A 21,626-nucleotide genomic window follows, 5' to 3' on the forward strand; every position below is an offset into this window, starting at 1 on the left:
TTTCTTGTTTGTCTCCCCCAAAAAATATTTTGCACCTTCAAAGTGGTAGGGATGTTGTATAAATTAAATGATACAAACCCCCCCCCCAAAAAAAATCTATTTTAATTCCAGGTTGTAAGGCAGCAAAATAGGGGGGTGAATACTTTCGCAAGCCACTGTAAACCCTCTCAAACATTTTCAGCATTTAGTTGACAACCAAACCTGCACTGTGAATACGATGGGGAATAGTAGACTGCTCAGCCTACTGCAGCCTGCCCCCAGTCCCATAATAACCCATGTTTTAACAAGTGAATGGGATTTACAGTTTGCCTGCCTGCTCATTTGATCGATGCCAAGTACATTTTGATTGCCAACTAAGAGATATGCTAACAGTCGTTCAGGTTTCAGTAAATGGGTAGCTAGCTTAGTTAGTCACATTTCTTGGTCGATAATCCCAATAGCTGTAGCCACCGAAGCTGAAAAAAATACATGTTTTTGGGAAAAGGTCTGCCACTTCCTCACTTGTCCAGATGATAACATAACATCCTTCCAGCAGCTAGCTAGCTAAAGTACAAGGCTCTGTGTCATTTTAGGTTTTAGCTAGCTACATTGTTTCGCTAGCTATCAAGCCATATAGCTAGCTTCCTAAATAAGTAGGCCTAAATAAATAGATAAGCTATAGCCTTAGCCACATAATGTTACTACATAGCTAAATTGATTGTGTTGAGGTTCCCAATCATTGCCCTTTTCGTCCATTTTTGTCCAAAGTATTGGGTCCCTTACAAAAAAAGATTGCAATTTTGAAACTGCAGTAGAAGTGCAGTAACTGCAGTCGACTGTGGTATTTTGGAAGGATTAATTGCAGAATAACTACAGTGCACTGCAGTTGAACTTAATTTATACTCCACTGTAACTGCAGTCTTTTTCATAAGGGGTGAGTGAAACTGATACAGTTCATCCCCTGAATTGCTGGAGGCAGCAAACAATGTAACATTACCTGCTTTGATTTACAACCTGATGGCAATATTTATTAGACTACTTAGTGATTTATTGGTGAATTTTATTGATCACACATTGACTGCATCCATTTAATTCTGCCAACAATGCAAAACTCCACGTAATGTAATTTTGAGTCAAATAGAACCTATTTTTATAAGCTGTTATAAAGATGGTTTTGAAGCATGAAGTGCGACTTTGATGTTTTGGATTAATATTATGATTGTCTTTTTGTTTCATTTCTGCAAAGTAGTTTAAACGATGTCAGTTCCACTTTAAGTTGTAGGGTTGAACAGGTTTTTTCTCTTCTCATGCCACTAACACCCCCTCACATTCACAGCAACCTACTTACAGGTACTCTGTGGTCTGTAGCTACGCTGTGTTAGGTCCTGCTGGCCCATTGCACAAAGGACCTCTTCTCGCTATCTCTCTCTCTCTCTCTCTCTCTGCTCTTCACTCTCCCTCTCTCTCTCCCTCTCTCTCTCTTTCTCTCTTTCTGTGGTTTTCAGCCGGATGTTGGAACTCTTAGTTCTCTCATACTGTAGTCTCTACTCCACTTACTCTTCAAGTTGACCATTGTAGCAACAGTAAACCAACTCTTATCTTTAATGAGACAGCTTATCTATACCAAGTCAACTGAAATGTGTGAAAAAACAGAATGAGCTATTTATTAGGTAATTTGACGTAGATATCAGTACAGTATTCTCAATCAGTGTGATGTTAGGCCTCTAAAATTATGGACCTACTCAATATCAATATCATAGGAGGGCATTCTATCCATATATTCTACTGATTGTAAATCCTGAATGAGAGATCACTAAAAGGAAGACTACTGTATTGTGTTTGCTGTGTTTGTCATGTTTTCTTCATAGATGTCTTTATTGAGGTGAAGTGACTGATAGAAGCCCTACTGGATGACAGTGTCATAGAATGCACGTTCAAAACAGGTCACACATTTGAGTCTCTTAGACAACAGTAGCTGCAGTGATAAAGAATAAGTGAAACCGTGCTTCAAAATTAGTAGTCAATTTGTAGATCTAAACGATAAGATTCTCCTGTAGGAAAATTCTGTGACTCTGAACTGCACAAGACACACGTAAATGCCACAGTCGGTGCCTGAATGAGCGTCAACCAAAATTATTCGGTCCAGTTCGACCAATCACCTGTAACTCCACTGTTGAAGTGTTATCTACATGGGTGGACTCTTTCCACTGAAGACCCAAGTTGTGAAGCGCTGACAACTTTAAAGATGATCACACTGTGTCTGATATTTCCACTTCTCGTAGAGATGGGTAAGTCAATCTTTTACATTTCTCTGCTTATGTGAGGTCCACACTTGATTTGGAGACACAAGGTATCCAATTATTGTTGTACAGACACTTTGACAATCCAAAGATGTATTTGAGGTATGTAACAGCTTAATATCTTTTTATGTTCTCTTGTTCATGGATTAGCTGGGACTGAGTCCTCATTCATCAGTCAGAAGAATGGTGTCATTTCTGCCAACGTTGGAGACGCAGTGGTTTTGGTCTGCTTCAACAAAGGCGACACAGGAGTAATGTTCTCCTGGTACAAGCAAACTTTTAGAAATATTCAGCTCATCTCATCCATCTATAAGTATAGCATTAATGCAACATTTTACCATGAGTTTAAGGCTAACCCTCGCTTCTCAGTGGAAGGTGGCCAAGGAAAAAATCACCTAATGATCGAAGACGTGGAACTCTCTGATTCAGGCACATACTACTGTGGAAGTTCTTATGGAAACAATTTGCAGTTTGGACAAGGAGTCATTCTCATCATAAAAGGTAAAGAGAAAGTTATTGTTATGACAATTTTTTTGTAAAACTGAATTTACAGATATACAGTGTAAATATGAGGTATTCTCTTAATCAGATGAGATCTTTATTGAATAAATGTTGAGTTACAACACTTGCCACAGGGATATTCTAGAGAGATAAAATGGGTTTACTGGCCTTCTTGTCATGTTCAGGTTCCAGAAATATGCCTATACTCCAGCAGCCTGTGTCTGAGTCAGTCCAGCCCGGAGACTCTGTGACTCTGAACTGTACAATACACACTGAGACCTGTGCAGGAGAACACAGTGTCTATTGGTTCAGACATGGCTCAGGAGAATCCCATCCAGGAATCATTTACAGCCATGGAGACAGGAGTGATCAGTGTGAGAAGAGCCCTGAGGCTGGGTCTCCTACGCAGAGCTGTGTCTACAACCTCCCCATGAGGAACCTCAGCCTCTCTGATGCTGGGACTTACTACTGTGCTGTGGCCTCATGTGGGGAGATACTATTTGGGAACGGGACCAAGCTGGATGTTGAAGGTAGACTACATTTTGTAATATATTCAGTATATGCTATTGTTAAAAAGATAAACATTACAGTTAATTATTGATTTGCAGTATCAACTGCTGGCCGTAGTGGAGTTATGGAGTGACACTGTATACACTGATTATACCAAACATTAGGAAGACCTTCCTAATATTGATATTGAGTTGCACCTTAAGAATCCTTCTTTAACCTGTCTCCTCCTCCCTGATTGACGTGGATTTAACAAGTGACATCAATAAGGGATCATAGCTTTAACCTGGTCAGTCTTTGTCATGGAAAGAGCAATTTTATTATTTCAGATTGTGACGTTGATACAAAGATGAGAATCCTGGTCCTTCTCTCCATCATAAGAACTGGAGTTCTCCTCTGCTGCCTGATCATCTTAATCATCATCTACACCACCAGGAAATAGATCAAGCTAGGGCCAATGTCAATAGACTAGAGATGGGTTTTGGAGTAAAGTAGGAGATACTGTATCATCGCTATGTATTGCAAATTATTATTAATTGAGATTGCTTAGTTGCTCGTATTGCATTAGAAAAATATTAGCCTGTGACTTCTAATTCAATTGAGCATCATCATCCTTGCTTATGCAGTATGTGTTAATTGATTGAACTGATCTCCTGAAATCCCTGTGTACAGAATATGCCTTCTTTTTGCATTAATAAATATATATTTAAACAACTGATACGGACTAAAATAGAATTCTTCCATCTCTTGGGTTCTGTACATAAAGTATGCCTGTATGAATGTTTGTCCAGAGGGCTTCTGCAGAGACAACCTACTGTTACCATGCTAAGCCCACCCACGCATCATGCAGTGAGCTGTTCACAGATACCTGAACACTTTGGTCTGCTGTGAGCTCAAAACGACGCCGTCTCTGCGCTTTGGACAGGCGTGATTGGCCTTTCACTCACTATGTAGTTTCAGCAGGAAGTTTATGTGGTGTCAATGTTTTTTCTCTCATGCTTACATTGTTGATCAGGACCATAACAATTAGAAACACAGTCCACTGACATACTGCATGCTATATAGCCTCTATCTCATCACATGGGCAGACACAGATTAAGCCTAGTCCTGGACTAAAAAGCATGTTCATGTTCATTCTTGAACTACGATAATTGATTTACAGAGTTTAAAGTAGAAGTTGTATCAATGTATACTAGGCTACAGCTAAGAGCCCTATCCACCCAGGTAAACCCCTGACCCCTACTAAACTATCAGGTGTTACACTTCAGTTAGAGCATGATTCTGTGAATGATAGGTAATGAGACTGACATAAAATAGACTTGTTTTATCCTGTAAGTTATTCCCCCATATACACTCATAATGCTCCACCCCTGTTCACCCTGGTACATATCGAGTCCTGTTCTATGTATAACAGTCCTCCTATAGGTCATCAGGAGAACCGTAACTAATGCATGTGGTGGGGCCAAGTCTATCACAACTCTATCACAACTAAGTTTGACACCAAGAGCATATAAAAGTACATACTGTATATGTAATGTTTGCTTGAAAATGTACTGCATGCTTACCAGACAGCAGTATTACTTTAAACCCATTTTACTGATGGACATTTATATTTCTCTTTCCACACTGCAAACTCAGGATTGGACATCTTTGTCCAGACAGTGCTTGAAAACTACACAATGTTTTTTTTTTTATGTCATCATCATCAAGACACGAAAAAGTGTTATTTTATTTTTTGTATTTTTTGATTTCACCTTTATTTAACCAGGTAAACCAGTTGAGAACAAGTTCTCATTTACAACTGCGACCTGGCCAAGATAAAGCAAAGCAGTGCGATAAATACAACAACACCGAGTTACATACAGTGGGGAAAAAATGTATTTAGTCAGCCACCAATTGTGCAAGTTCTCCCACTTAAAAAGATGAGAGGCCTGTAATTTTCATCATAGGTACACGTCAACTATGACAGACAAAATGAGAAAAGAATTCCAAAAAATCACATTGTAGGATTTTTAATGAATTTATTTGCAAATTATGGTGGAAAATAAGTATTTGGTCAATAACAAAAGTTTCTCAATACTTTGTTATATACCCTTTGTTGGCAATGACACAGGTCAAACGTTTTCTGTAAGTCTTCACAAGGTTTTCACACACTGTTCTGGTATTTTGGCCTCCATGCAGATCTCCTCTAGAGCAGTGATGTTTTGGGGCTGTCCTCCTCCAAAATTTTCTATGGGGTTGAGATCTGGAGACTGGCTAGGCCACTCCAGGACCTTGAAATGCTTCTTACGAAGCCACCTTCGTTGCCCGGGCTGTGTGTTTGGGATCACTGTCATGCTGAAAGACCCAGCCACGTTTCATCTTCAATGCCCTTGCTGATGGAAGGAGGTTTTCACTCAAAATCTCACGATACATGGCCCCTTTCATTCTTTCCTTTACACGGATCAGTCGTCCTGATCCCTTTGCAGAAAAAACAGCCCCAAAGCATGATGTTTCCACCCCCATGCTTCACAGTAGGTATGGTGTTGTTTGGATGCAACTCAGCATTCTTTGTCCTCCAAACACGACGAGTTGAGTTTTTACCAAAAAGTTATATTTTGGTTTCATCTGACCATATGACACTCTCCCAATCCTCTTCTGGATGATCCAAATGCACTATAGCAAACTTCAGACGGGCCTGGACATGTAATGGCTTAAGCAGGGGGACACGTCTGGCACTGCAGGATTTGAGTCCCTGGCGGCGTAGTATGTTACTGATGGTAGGCTTTGTTACTTTGGTCCCAGCTCTCTGCAGGTCATTCACTAGGTCCCCCCGTGTGGTTCTGGGATTTTTGCTCACCTTTCTTGTGATCATTTTGACCCCACGGGGTGAGATCTTGCGTGGATCCCCAGATCGAGGGAGATTATCAGTGGTCTTGTATGTCTTCCATTTCCTAATAATTGCTCCCACAGTTGATTTCTTAAAACCAAGCTGCTTACCTATTGCAGATTCAGTCTTCCCAGCCTGGTGCAGGTCTACAATTTTGTTTCTGGTGTCCTTTGACAGCTCTTTGGTCTTGGCCATAGTGGAGTTTGGAGTGTGACTGTTTGAGGTTGTGGACAGGTGTATTTTATACTGATAACAAGTTCAAACGGGTGCCATTAATACAGGTAACGAGTGGAGGACAGAGGAGCCTCTTAAAGAAGAAGTTGCACGTCTGTGAGAGACAGAAATCTTGCTTGTTTGTAAGTGACCAAATACTTATTTTCCACCATAATTTGCAAATAAATTCATTAAAAATCCTACAATGTGATTTTCTGGAGAAAAACATTATCAATTTGTCTGTCACAGTTGACGTGTACCTGTGATGAAAATTAAAGGCCTCTCTCATCTTTTTAAGTGGGAGAACTTGCACAATTGGTGGCTGACTAAATACTTTGTTTCCCCACTGTATGGGGTAAAACAAAAAAACATAAAGTCAAAAATACAACAGAAAATAGAAAATCTATATACAGTGTGTGCAAATGTAGCATGTTATGGAGGTAAGGATATAAATAGGCTATAGTGCAAAATAATTACAATTAGTATTAACACTGGAATGATAGATGTGCAAGAGATGATGTGCAAATATAGATACTGGGGTGCAAATGAGCAAACTAAATAACAATATGGGGATGAGGTAGTTGGGTGGGCTAATTTCAGATGGGCTGTGTACAGGTGCAGTGATCGGTAAGGTGCTCTGACAACTGATGCTTAAAGTTAGTGAGGGAGATAAGAGTTTCCAGCTTCAGAGATTTTTGCAGTTCGTCCCAGTCATTGGCAGCAGAGAACTGGAAGGAATGGCGGCCAAAGGAGGTGTTGGCTTTGGGGATGACCAGTGAGATATACCTGCTGGAGCGCATACTACGGGTGAGTGTTGCTATGGTGACCAGTGAGCTAAGATAAGACGGGGATTTGCCTAGCAGTGATTTATAGATGGCCTGGAGCCAGTGGGTTTGGCGACGAATATGTAGTGAGAACCAGCCAACAAGAGCGTACAGGTCACAGTGGTGGGTAGTATATGGGGCTTTGGTGACAAAACGGATGGCACTGTGATAGACTACATCCAATTTGCTGAGTAGAGTGTTGGAGGCTATTTTGTAAATGACATCACCGAAGTCAAGGATCGGTAGGATAGTCAGTTATTCGAAGGCATGTTTGGCAGCATGAGTGAAGGAGGCTTTGTTGCGAAATAGGAAGCCGATTCTGGATTTAGCTTTGGATTGGAGATGCTTAATGTGAGTCTGGAAGGAGAGTTTACAGTCTAACCAGACACCTAGGTATTTGTAGTTGTCCACATACTCTAGGTCAGATCCATCGAGAGTAGTGATTCTAGTCGGGTGGGCGGGTGCCAGCAGCGTTCGATTGAAGAGCATGCATTTAGTTTTACTAGTGTTTAAGAGCAGTTGGAGGCTACGGAAGGAGTGTTGTATGGCGCTGAAGCTCGTTTGGAGGTTTGTTAACACAGTGTCCAATGAAGGGCCAGATGTATACATAATGGTGTCATCTGCGTAGAGGTGGATCTGAGAATCACCAGCAGCAAGAGCGACATCATTGATATACACAGAGAAAAGAGTCGGCCCAAGAATTTAACCCTGTGCAACCCCCATAGAGACTGCCATAGGTTCAGAAAACAGGCCCTCTGATTTGACACATTGAACTCTAGCTGAGAAGTAGTTGGTGAACCAGGCGAGGCAGTCATTTGAGAAACCAAGGCTATTTTGTTTGCCAATAAGAATGCGGAGGTTGACAGAGTCGAAAGCCTTGGCCAGGTCGATGAAGACGGCTGCACAATACTTTCTATTATCGATCGTGGTTATAATATCGTTTAGGACCTTGAGCGTGGCTGAGGTGCACCCATGACCAGCTCGGAAACCGGATTGCATAGCGGAGAAGGTACGGTGTGATTCAAAATGGTCGGTGATCTGTTTGTTAACTTAGCTTTCAAAAACTTTCGAAAGGCAGGGCAGGATGGATATAGGTCTGTAACAGTTTGGATCAAGAGTGTCACCCCCTTTGAAGAGGGGGATGACCGCGGCAGCTTTCCAATCTCTGGGGATCTCAGACGTTACGAAAGAGAGGTTGAACAGGCTAGTAATAGGGGTTGCGACAATTTTGGGTCCAGATTGTCTAGCCCAGATGATTTGTAGGGGTCCAGATTTTGCAGCTCTTTCAGAACATCAGCTGTCTGAATTTGTGTGAAGGAGAAATGGGGGGGCATGGGCAAGTTGCAGCGGAGGGTGCAGAGCTGGTGGCCGGGGTAGTGGTAGCCAGGTGGAAAGCAAGGCCAGCCGTAGCAAAATGCTTGTTGAAATTCTCAATTATTGTAGATTTATCGGTGGTGATAGTGTTTCCTAGCTTCAGTGCAGTGGGCAGCTGGGAGGAGGTGCTCTTATTCTCCATGGACTTTACAGTGTCCCAAAACTTTTTGGAGTTAGTGCTACAGGGTGCAAATTTCTGTTTGAAAAAGCTAGCCTTTGCTTTCCTAACTGCTTGTGAATATTGGTTCCTAGCTTCCCTGAAAAGTTGCATGTCGCGGGGGCTATTCGATGCTAATGCAGTACGCCACAGAATGTTTTTGTGCTGGTCAAGGGCAGTCAAGTCTGAGGAGAACCAGGGGCTATATCTGTTCTTAGTTCTGAATTTATTGAACGGGGCATGCTTATTTAAGATTGAGAGGAAAGCACTTTTAAAGAACAACCAGCCATCCTCTACTGACAGAATGAGATCGATATCCATCCAGGATACCTGGGCCAGGTGAATTAGGAAGGCCTGCTCACTAAAGTGTTTTCGGGAGCGTTTGACAGTGATGAGGGGTGGTCGTTTGACCGCGGACCCATTACGGACGCAGGCAGTAAGGCAGTGATCGCTGAGATCCTGGTTGAAGACAGCAGGGGTGTATTTAGAGGGTAAGTTAGTCAGGATGATATCTATAAGGGTGCCCATGTTTACGGATTTAGGGTTGTACCTGGTAGGTTCCTTGATAATTTGTGTGAGATTGAGGGCATCTAGTTTAGATTGTAGGATGGCCAGGGTGTTAAGCATATCCCAGTTTAGGTCACCAAGCAGTACGAACTCTGAGGATAGATGGGGAGCAATCAATTCACATATGGTGTCCAGGGCACAGCTGGGGGCTGAGGGGGGTCTGTAGCAAGCGGCAACAGTGAGAGTGTCACGATCATCGTAATGAGCGGACCAAGGCGCAGCGTGATATGCGTAGATTCTTATTTATTAAGTACACCACGAACAAAAACAATAAACGATACGTGAAGTCCAAGGTTAACAAACACAAACCTTACACGGAACAAGATCCCACAAATGACAAGTGCACAACAGGCTGCCTAAGTTGAGTCCCAATCAGAGACAACAAGACACAGCTGCCTCCGATTGGGAACCACCCCGGCCAACACAGAAATACACAATCTAGAAAAGAACACATAGAAAACAAAACATAGACACTACACATAGAAACTAACACCCTGGCTCAACATATAAGAGTCCCCAGAGCCAGGACGTGACAGAGAGACTTATTTCTGGAAAGGTGGATTTTTAGAAGTAGGAGCTCAAACTGTTTGGGCACAGACCTGGATAGTATGATAGAGCTCTGCAGGCTCTCTCTACAGTAGATTGCAACTCCGCCCCCTTTGGCAGTTCTATATAGATGGAAAATGTTGTAGTTTGAGATGGACATTTCTGAATTTTTGGTGGCCTTCCTAAGCCATGATTCAAACACTGCTAGAACATCAGGGTTGGCGGATTGTGCTAACGCAGTGAATAACTCAAACTTAGGGTGGAGGCTTCTGATGTTAACATGTAAAAAAAACAATGCTTTTACGGTTACAGAAGTCAACAAATGATAGCTCCTGAGGAGTAGGAGTGATACTGGGGGCTGCAGGGCCTGGGTTAAGCTCTACATCACCAGAGGAACAGAGTAGGACTATAATAATTCTACGGCTAAAGGCTTTAAGAACTGGTCTTCTAGTGCGTTGGGTACAGAGAGTAAAGGGGGCAGATTTCCGGGCGTTGTAGAATAGATTCAGGGCATTATGTACAGACAAGGATATGGAAGGATATGAGTACAGTGGAGGTAAACCTAAGCATTGGGTAACAATGAAAGAGATAGCATCACTGGAGGCACCGATTGAGCCGGTCACCGCGAGTATGGGGGGTGAAACAAAGGAGCTATTTGAGGCAGTTTGAGAGGGGCTTTGGGCTTTATAGTGAAATTGTATAATACAAACTAACTGGAACAGAAATAGGCAAGGCATATTGACATGGGAGAGAGGCAAAAAGCAATCACAGGTGTTATTCGAGAGAGCTAAGACAACAACTGGGAATGCCGATGAAAGTTTGGGCTGAGGCTAAACAGATAAACAGGACAGGGTACCGTGTAAAGGAACAGTCCAGCAGGCATCAGCTGTGCAACTGAGTGATCATAAGGTCCAGTGATCAGCAATATGTGAGTTCGAGAGCAGTTCGAATTGGTGCTACAGCACTGGCTAGCAGGAAGCACGGCTGTTGTTTGTGTGTGCTAGCGGGCCGAGGCTAGCAGATGGATCTTCGTGGTCGTCGCAACTGGAAGCCTGTTGAAACCACAGACGATTACGTCGGCAGACCAGTCGTAATGGATCGGCGGGGCTCCGTGTCGACTGTGGGAGGTCCCGTCCGGTTGACAGAGAGGTAGATAGCCAGGAGATGGGCCTGACTCGAGGCTGATTAGCCGACAACAACATCCATTTGGTTGCAGCTAGCTAGTTGCGATGATCTGGTTAAAGGTCCAGTGATTCAGTGATTCCGGCAGAAAAAAATGATATGTTCTGGGTCGATAACGCGCTGTGCAGGTAGTGCAGGCCACGGACAATGGTGAAAAACCACTAACGGGGGCTAATAGCAAGTAGCTAGTTAGCTGGCTGCTCCCGTCCAGGGTAGATAGCCGGGATATGGGCCTGGCTCGAGGCTAGCTCAAGGCTAACTGGTGCTTGCTTCAGGGGCAGTGGTGATTAGCCAACAGCAACATCCATTTGGTTGCGGCTAGCTAGTTGCGATCCGGTGTTAATGTCCAGTGATTCAGTTATTCCGGCAGAAAATCTGATGTTCTGGGTGAAAACCGCTAACGGTGGCTAATAGCAAGTAGCTAGTTAGCTGGCTAGCATAGTTTCAACTGGAGATTCTAGATAAAAGGTAAGTCAATAATAGAATCCGTTCCACATTGAGTGAGGCGGGTTGCTGGAAAGTATATTTAGTAGAAGGATGATAAGTGTGATAGGGAAATATGTACGTAAAATACAAAAAACAGGCTATTTACACGGACACACACATAGCACACGACCGCACTGCTACGCCATCTTCTTCATCCAACCTGCACAAAATATCCTATACAGTAAGCATTGGTCCACTTTAAACATTGATTATATGGGGCGGCAGGTTGCTTAGTGCTTAAGAGCGTTGTGCCAGTAACCGAAAGGTCGCTGGTTCTAATCCCCGAGCCGACTAGGTGAAAAATCTGTCGATGTGCCCTTGAGCAAGGCACTTAACCCTAATTGCTCATGTAAGTCGCTCTGGATAAGAGCGTCTGCTAAATGACTTAAATGTAAAATAAGAGTGATTTTGTGTTATGAAGACCATGGTGGCTAGAATAATGCAATTACTAAAATGATGCACGTGTCCAGTCTGACCAATCACCAATAAGCCCTTTGTAGAAGTGTTGTTTATATGGTAGACTTTTTCTACTCAAGACAGAGTTAGCAAAGATGATCATGGCATTGTGTATGATACTGCCACTTCTCAGAGTGATGGGTAAGTCACACTTTAATATTTCTCTGCTTATAGGATTGTCGTGACGTGACTTACTTTAATGTATGACTGTTATTTATCGAATCAACTAACTATGTTTAATTGTCACTCGATTAAATTAATCATGTAACAAATAACTCATTGGGAATTTGGGGCAGCACGGAAGAAGTTGTTTAACGAGTTACCATCTCCCGAATCAAACTCTTAGAAGACATATATGTTATATATTGATAACAGCCACTTATTAAATAATTACCTCTTATCAGTCTCATTCTGAACGTCGCATAATCCTTGAACCTGCAAGAATCCTAACCTTATTGATGAATCAGCTATACACAAATGAGCTTAATTATTTATTTACTAACTAACTAAATAATAACACAATACAAACACACACACACATAGGTTATTGATTACTAACGTAATACAATGAAAACAGGTCCCTAGTGGACTGGACTAACAATGGCATGAATGCTTGGGAAGAAGGAGGGTCAGATTGGAAGAGATATTCAAACTATCGTGGTTACTTTGGAAACCACGCTACATGGAAATACAAATGCTTAAAACCCCACTAAACGCTAGAAATGCGACATGTATTTACGTGTAGCTGTCCTTGATAGTTGAGTTGATGATGTAGGACTCTGGTTTGCCCACCAGAGATCCCAATGCCCTTGGTAGAGTTTCTGGTCGTAGTGGTGGTTAGAATGGATACCAGCGAGTGGGATTGTCCTTCCCAACGTGTCTTTAGTGAAAGTTCTGCAGACGACTATACATGCCAGCTGCAGACTGAGATGATAAGGTCTAGTGCATTGTCTTCTTCTTCAACTCGTGTAGAGGTTGAGAGTTTCAGAGTTTCTCCATTTAAAACCTGTGGACTAACATCTCACGTTTTCTGGTCTAACCATTTGTAACGTGTAGCTTCAGCTTCACTCTTCTAGATCTTGTAGAAATTCCACCATTTGCAACATCCAGCTTGGTCTTCCTTTGGTAATGGAGTTGTCGTTTTAAACCATTTTGTAATGTTTAGCTCACGCTTCACGTCTGCTGGTCTAATGTTAATTTGTTTTTCAAGGCTTTTTATGCACTCGGGGTAAAAGGGGAACTGGGAAGTGTACACCCCAAGAGATACAGTTATGTTGTTCCACCATCTTTAATGACATCACAACATAGAAACAAATTTGACATGATTGTTCTTTAAGTCGCCACCGACCATATCCCACATTCGTAGGAATATTGCTTCATTATCCACTTTTGGATGTTGGAGTCTTGGCGGGAAGACTTCCTTTGTCTCACAGGGAAATTCCCTCTCCCAATACTGCATGGCATGGAAAAGAACGTTTCTGCAAGGAATTTCCGACCGGTCATAAAACTGGCCACCAGGAAAGGGGGTGTTCAAACCTTTGTCTAACCGGCATCTTTGATCCTCAGCCCATGAGGGCAAGTCATGACAGGATGTATACCTTTCTTGATACAATTCATACATGTTTATTGCAGTATATAATGAAATTCTGTACTTTTGTGTATTCTAGCTGCGTCACAATCTTCACACTTCATTTGTTCAACATAAATTTAGTTAAGACCCACACCTTTATTTACTGACAAAAAAAAACTTCTTATCAGGTTCAGGGTCCAGAAACACCACCGTTGTACAGCTGCCTGTGTCTGAGTCAGTCCAGCCAGGAGACTCTGTGACTCTGAACTGTATAATACAAACTGAGACCTGTGCAGGAGAACACAGTGTCTATTGGTTCAGACATGGCTCAGGAGAATCAATTTACATTACATTTTCGTCATTTAGCAGACGCTCTTATTCAGAGCGACTTACAGTTAGTGAGTGCATACATTTTTCACATTTTTCATATTTTCAGAATCCCATCTAGGAATCATTTACATCCATGGAGACTGGAATGATCAGTGTGAGAAGAGTCCTGAGGCTGGGTCTCCTACACAGAGCTGTGTCTACAACCTCCCCAAGAGGAACCTCAGCCTCTCTGATGCTGGGACTTAGTACTGTGCTGTGGCCTCAAGTGGGGAGATACTGTTCGGGAGCGGGACCAAGCTGGACATTCAAGGTCATTTCTTTCACTTATTTCACCAATTTACCATTACAGAGTTTTATAGGCATACTTGTAACCTGTATGGTAATATAAAATGTACTATTACCTGAGATTCCGCCAATAAAACGTGTTATTGACAAGATGTAAATCATCAAAACCTTTGACTCCTACGGCTCTTACACAGGTCACATCAAACATTGTTTTTGTGATTGTCGTCTTTCTACTGACATGAGGGATATGCATGGAAAGGACCAGAGGGCTTAACGGTACAGAACATGCATATTAATACTTACAAACAGTCTAACTGTTATGTAATGTTTCACAGTAATGTTTGACAATGTCTCTGTGTGAAAATAAAATATACATTGAGTCTATTAAACATTAGAATAACCTGCTCTATCCAAGGCATAGACTGACCAGGTGAATCCAGGCGACAGCTAGGATCCCTTATTGATGTCACCTGTTAAATCCACTAAAATCAGTGTAGATGAAGGGGAGGAGACAGGTTAAAGAAGGATTTTTAAGCCTTTAGACAATTGAGACATGGATTGTGTACAATATGTGTGCCATTCAGAGGGTGAATGGGCAAGACAAAAGATTTAAGTGCCTTTGAACGGGGTATGGTAGTAGATGCCAGGTGCACTGGTTTGGTGCAACAAAAAGGGGTGCAACTAAATATTAGGACGGTGTACTGTGTTCCATTTCAATAAGATTGATTGTGTTCTGTACTTAATATCATTTTTTACTTCCTGTTTTTATTCTGAACCATCAACTGATAGATCACCAACCCCACCAGTCAATCAGGTACATTTTAGCACATAATTTCACCCCATATCAAAATGGTTCATGTAGTGGATGTAACCAGTAAAATGTATTGTTTATGACTCCACCTCTCACACAGCACCAAGAGAGGGACGTTTTGAACTATGCTGCTGTGAGTTTCACCCCCAAGAAGAACACCCCTTCCTCCTCCAGAAGAGCAAGAGAGAAGACCAGCAGAGAGGATGCAGTGTACTCTGAGGTCAGGTACCTTCAGCAGGAGTGAGAGATATCTCCACTGTCACAAATACTCCAAGTAGAACCATTTTGTGATTTGTAGCCTAATAAAACTGCTTTAACTAAGTGAAATTAATATGGAATTTAGAATGCAAAAAAATAAACTATAATTTTAGCCAAGTCTCTATGTTACATTTATATGATGATCCTATAATGCCTAAAATGTTGAAACCTTTACATTGTGCTTTTAATTGATAGACATTATCTCATAGAGGATCCCTTGTTTGCTGTATGATTGTGTATTTAACATAATAAACTATTATTTGTCTCCACACATCTCTGTTTTCTCTCTAAAGTACATATATGTTACCAGAGATACAATATGATTAAAAGGAATAGCAGTTTAGCTGAATGTGTGTCAGGCTCCATTAGTCAGAAACCCATCAAACCATTAGAAAAGAAGACTTACACACCATCAAGAGCTTTCTGACTCTACATACCTCATAGATAAACAATATATTTAAGGGATACTCAACGAGGGGTTATGCTTTCTTTGGAAAATAATGAACGACGTTGAAGGTGTGTTCCACAAAGTGCTAGCTCATAGATATTATATACATATATATATATATATATATATATATATATATATATATATATATTTGTATTTTTCCACATTTTGTTACATTACACCTTATTCTAAAATGGATTAAATAAAACAAATGAATCAGCAATCTACACAAAATACCCCATAATGACAAAGAAAAAACGGTTTTTGGAAATTTGGGCAAATGTATATAAAAAATAAGTAAATAAATAAATTACATAATTATTCAGACCATTTGCTATGAGACTCAAAATTGAGCTCAAATGCATGCTGTTTCCATTGTAATCCTTTATATGTTTCCAGAACTTGATTTACCTGTGGTAAATTCAATCGATTGGACATGATTTGGAAAGGCACACCTATCTATATAAGGTCCCACAGTTGACAATGCATGTCAGAGCAAAAACCGTATTCAATATAGCACCGAGACAGGATTGTGTGGAAGCACAGGTCTGGGGAAGTGTACCAAAACATTTCTGCAGCATTGAAGGTCCCCAAGAACACACAGTGGCCTCCATCATTTTTAAATGGAAGAAGTTTGGAACCACCAAGACTCTTTCTAAACAGTATTCAGACCCTTTACTCAGTACTTTGTTGAAGCACATTTGACAGCAATTACAGCACTGAGACTTCTTGGGTATGACGCTACAAGCTTGGCACACCTGTATTTGGGGAATGTCTCCCATTCTTCTCTGCAGATCCTCTCAAGCTCTGTCAGGTTTGATGGGGAGCATCGCTGCACAGCTATTTTCAGGTCTCTCCAGAGATGTTTGATCGGGTTCAAGTCCAGGCTCTGGCTGGGCCACTCAAGGACATTGAAAGACTTGTCCCGAAGCCACTCCTGTGTTCTCTTGGCTGTGTGCTTTGGGTTGTTGTCCTGTTGGAAGGTGAACCATTGCCTCAGTCTGAGGTCCTGAGCGCTCTGGAGCAGATTTTCATCAAGGATCTGTTTGTACTTTGCTCCATTCGTCTTTCCGTCAATCCTGATTAGTCTTCTGGAAGGTTCTCCCATCTCCACTGAGGATCTCTGGAGCTCTGTCAGAGTGACCATTGGGTTCTTGGTCACCTCCCTGACCAAGGGCCTTCTCCCCCTATTGCTGAGTTTGGCAAGGCAGCCAGCTCTAGGAAGAGTCTTGGTGGTTCCACACTTCTTCCATTTAAGAATGATGGAGACCACTGTGTTCTTGGGGACCTTCAATGCTGCAAAAATGTCTAAAAACCTTTATGGGGTATTGTATGTAGATTAATGAGGATTTTATTATATTTTATCCATTTTAGAATAAGGCTGTAATGTAACAAAATGTGGAAAAAGGGAAGGGGTCTGAACATTTTCAGAATGCACTGTAGGTCAACTTTTTTACTATGGGGGATAGTAGATTGACATTGGCTAGTGCTTTTGCTGTTCGTTAGGCCTACCCATCTTGTTGGCTGACGAAAAGTAAATGTGGACAGTTCTTACAATATCTTCAATATGCGCCTCGAATTGGATAAGGACGCAAAGTTGTGTCCCCGATGTGTCTATCTTCACTTGTAGCCTGTGAGAAAGGCCCGATCACATGAATGAGAGCCATGTGAGTGAGAGGTGCTTCAGCAAGCAGCCGGGAGAAGGGAATTATAATTTGTATATTCAGCCCAAGTGCACAACGGCCATTGGCCGCAAAAGGGGATGCAGCCAGGAAATTCGAGGCATTATCAAGTGCTTGTCAAATAGTGAATGAGAGACTAATGAAGTGTGTACAGCCTGCGCAAAAAAATTAAGCAGAGCTCATGCCTTTCATGCGTCTTTTTTCAAATCATCATTAGAGTCACATCATGCAGCCTTATAATGTATTACAAATCTAAACATATATCTCAACATTTGTATCACAACTAAAATTGCATAAATAACTCTAAATTAAGCATATAGGAGTACCTGTTTCTTTGTTAACTGCTCAAGACAGAATAGCCAAATGTGCGCACTCCCTCATATCGTTTGGAGAAAATATCCTTTCTATTGTATTCAGCTATGTTCAATTGTATTCTTCATATTAGAAAATAATATAAAATAATGCCAAGGAATTCTAAATGAACTAGTGTGGCCCACAGCCATATGGCATAGCCAGATCAGGGCCTAACATAAGGACAACTCAGAGTATGCTATTCTGTACTTCTGAAATAGACCACATTTTCTTAATATCATGTTTCTTTAGACCTGTCTAAAATAAATAATGGATATATTGTAATGGTGTAGGCTATATTACATGGATTTATTTGACTTTTTTAAATGTAGATGTTCCAAAGGTCTACATCGGTGGCTTGTAGGCTATGCGTGGAAGCCAGGAGATGCTAAATGTGTTTATGTTAAATAACGGTCAATTACAGTGAGACCAGCAGTTATTTGCTTGACAGTCACCTGCTGACAACATTTCATGACCGCCACAGCCCTACCTGAGCCATGTCTGAACCAATAGACAGTGTGTTCTCCTACACAGGTCTCAGTGTGTACAGTTCAGAGTCACAGAGTCTCCTGGCTGGACTGACTGGACTGACTCAGACACAGACTGCTCTACAAATGTCTTGCTGTTGGAGCCTGAATCTGAAAGAGGGTTATAATATGCCATTAAATCTGTGTTAGATATCTACAACTTCCCCGTAGCAAGAGTTCTTACTCAATGAGAGAATCATCAGAATGTGAGAATACCTGATATTTACTTTAAGACGCTTAAAAAAAAAATAACAATGTTTTTTCTTAGGCTAACTCGTCACTACTCTTTATCTACAAATTGAGATTTTCCTTGAAAATATTTAAGTATATTTAAATAATTTATTCTCAATACTGTACCTTTTATATTGAGGATGGTTCCTTTTCCAAATTCTATCACATTTGAGTGAGTGCTCCCACGGTAGTACGTGGCTGAATCCGAGCTTTTCATGTCTGAGATGCTGAGCTGATTTATTTCTTACCCGCTTTGCACTGAAAATCGAGGGTTACCCTTGAACTCATGGTAATATGTAGGAGCCTTGTCATACTTATAGATGGTTGAGATGACCTGAGGTTTTTCTCCCAAGGGTTGCTTGTACCAGGAGAAATGCATGGCTAAGTCGCCTTTATAGAAGTGCTACAAAGTCACTGTGTCCCCAACATTGGCTGACATGAGACCACTCTCCTGTTGTATGGATGAGGGCATGTTAAGTATATATATTAGTTTTTCTTACTCAGCCACTTTTAGCCATAGCGTTCATCAGGGAGCACAATGATACAATGACCACTCTCCTGGAATCAACCAATCACGAGTTTGTGCATGAACTACAACAAAAGAAAAGACAACATCTTATACAAATATATTAACTGTTATATATACATAAAAATTCAAGATTGGAATGCCTCAAAGTGTCTGGGACTTTTAATAAAAATGTATTGTATCATTGTACTCCCTGATGAAGGCTATGGCTAAAAGTGGCTGAGTAAAAAAAAGTATATATATCAAATCAAATCAAATCACATTTTTTTTGCCACATGCGCCAAATACAACAGGTGTAGACATTACCGTGAAATGCTTACTTACAGCCCTTAACCAACAATGCATTTATCTTTCAAAAAAGTGTTGAGAAAAAAAGAGCAGCAGTACAATAAAATAACAGTAGGGAGGCTATATACAGGGGGTTACCGGTGCAGAGTCAATGTGCGGGGGCACCGGCTAATTGAGATAGTTGAGGTAATATGTACATGTGGGTAGAGTTAAAGTGACTATGCATCAATAATTAACAGAGTAGCAGCAGCGTAAAAAGATGGGGTGGAGGTGGGGGGGCAGGACAAATAGTCCGGATAACCATGATTAGCTGTTCAGGAGTCTTATGGCTTGTGGGTAGAAGCTGTTGAGAAGCCTTTTGGACCTAGACTTGGCGCTCCGGTATCGCTTGCCGTGCGGTAGCAGAGAGAACAGTCTATGACTAGGGAGGCTGGAGTCTTTGACAATTCTGAGGGCCTTCCTCTGACACCGCCTGGTATAGAGGTCCTGGATGGCAGGAAGCTTGGCCCCAGTGATGTACTGGGCCGTAAGCACTACCCTCTGTAGTGCCTTGCGGTCGGAGGCCGAGCAGTTGCCATACCAGGCGGTGATGCAACCAGTCAGGATGGTCTCGATGGTGCAGCTGTATAACTTTTTGAGGATCTGAGGACCCATGCCAAATCTTTTCAGTCTCCTGAGGGGGAATAGGCTTTGTCGTGCCCTCTTCACGACTGTCTTGGTGTGTTTGGACCATGATAGTTCGTTGGTGATGTGGACACCAAGGAACTTGAAGCTCTCAACCTGTTCCACTACAGCCCCGTCGATGAGAATGGGGTGTGCTCAGTCCTCTTTTTTTCCCTGTAGTCCACAATCATCTCCTTTGTCTTGGTCACGTTGAGGGAGAGGTTGTTATCCTGGCACCACATGGCCAGGTCTCTGACCTCCTCCCTAAAAGCTGTCTCATCATTGTCGGTGATCAGGCCTACCACTGTTGTGTCATCAGCAAACTTAATGATGGTGTTGGAGTCGTGCCTGGCCATGCATTCATGGGTGAACTGGGAGTACAGGAGGGGACTGAGCACGCACCCCTGAGGGGCCCCCATGTTGAGGATCAGCGTGGCAGATGTGTTGTTACCTACCCTTACCACCTGGGGGCGGCCTGTCAGGAAGTCCAGGATCCAGTTGCAGAGGGAGGTGTTTAGTCCCAGGATCCTTAGCTTAGTGATGAGCTTTGAGGGCACTATGGTGTTGAACGCTGAGCTGTAGTCAATGAATAGCATTCTCACGTAGGTGTTCCTCTTGTCCAGGTGGGAAAGGGCAGTGTGGAGTGCAATAGAGATTGCATCATCTGTGGATCTGTTGGGGCAGTATGCAAATTGGAGTGGGTCTAGGGTTACTGGGTTAATGGTGTTGATGTGAGCCATGACCAGCCTTTCAAAGCACTTCATGGCTACAGACGTCAGTGCCACGGGTCGATAGTCATTTAGGCAGGTTATCTTAGTATCCTTGGGCACGGGGACTATGGTGGTCTGCTTGAAACATGTTGGTATTACAGACTCAGTCAGAGACATGTTGATCACATAGTCATCTGGAACAGCTGGTGCTCTCATGCATGCTTCAGTGTTGCTTGCCTCGAAGCGAGCATAGAAGTGGTTTAGCTCGTCTGGTAGGCTTGTGTCACTGGGCAGCTCGCGGCTGTGCTTCCCTTTGTAGTCTGTAATAGTTTTCAAGCCCTGCCACATCCGACGAGCGTCAGAGCCGGTGTAGTACGATTCAATCTTAGTCCTGTATTGACTCTTTGCCTGTTTGATGGTTTGTCGGAGGGCATAGCAGGATTTCTTATAAGCTTCCGGGTTAGAGTCCCGCTCCTTAAAAGCGGCAGCTCTACCCTTTAGCTCAGTGCGGATTTTGCCTGTAATCCATGGCTTCTGGTTGGGGTATATACGTATGGTCACTGTGGGGACGACGTCATCGATGCACTTATTGATGAAGCCAGTGACTGATGTGGTGTACTCCTCAATGCTATCTGAAGAATCCCGGAACATATTCCAGTCTGTGCTAGCGAAACAGTCCTGTAGCTTAGTATCTGCGTCATCTGACCACTTTCTTCATTAACCAAGTCACTGGTGCTTCTTGCTTTAGTTTTTGCTTATAAGCAGGAATCAGAAGGATAGAGTTATGGTCAGATTTGCCAAATGGTGGGCGAGGGAGAGCTTTGTATGCCTCTCTGTGTGTGGAGTAAAGGTGGTCCAGAGTTTTTTTCACTCTGGTTGCACATTTAACATGCTGGTAGAAATTAGGTAGAACGGATTTAAGTTTCCCTGCATTAAAGTCCCCGGCCACTAGGAGCGCTGCCTCTGTATGAGCATTTTCCTGTTT

Source organism: Coregonus clupeaformis, chromosome 39, assembly GCF_020615455.1.
Source record: "Coregonus clupeaformis isolate EN_2021a chromosome 39, ASM2061545v1, whole genome shotgun sequence".
Lineage (NCBI taxonomy): Eukaryota > Metazoa > Chordata > Actinopteri > Salmoniformes > Salmonidae > Coregonus > Coregonus clupeaformis.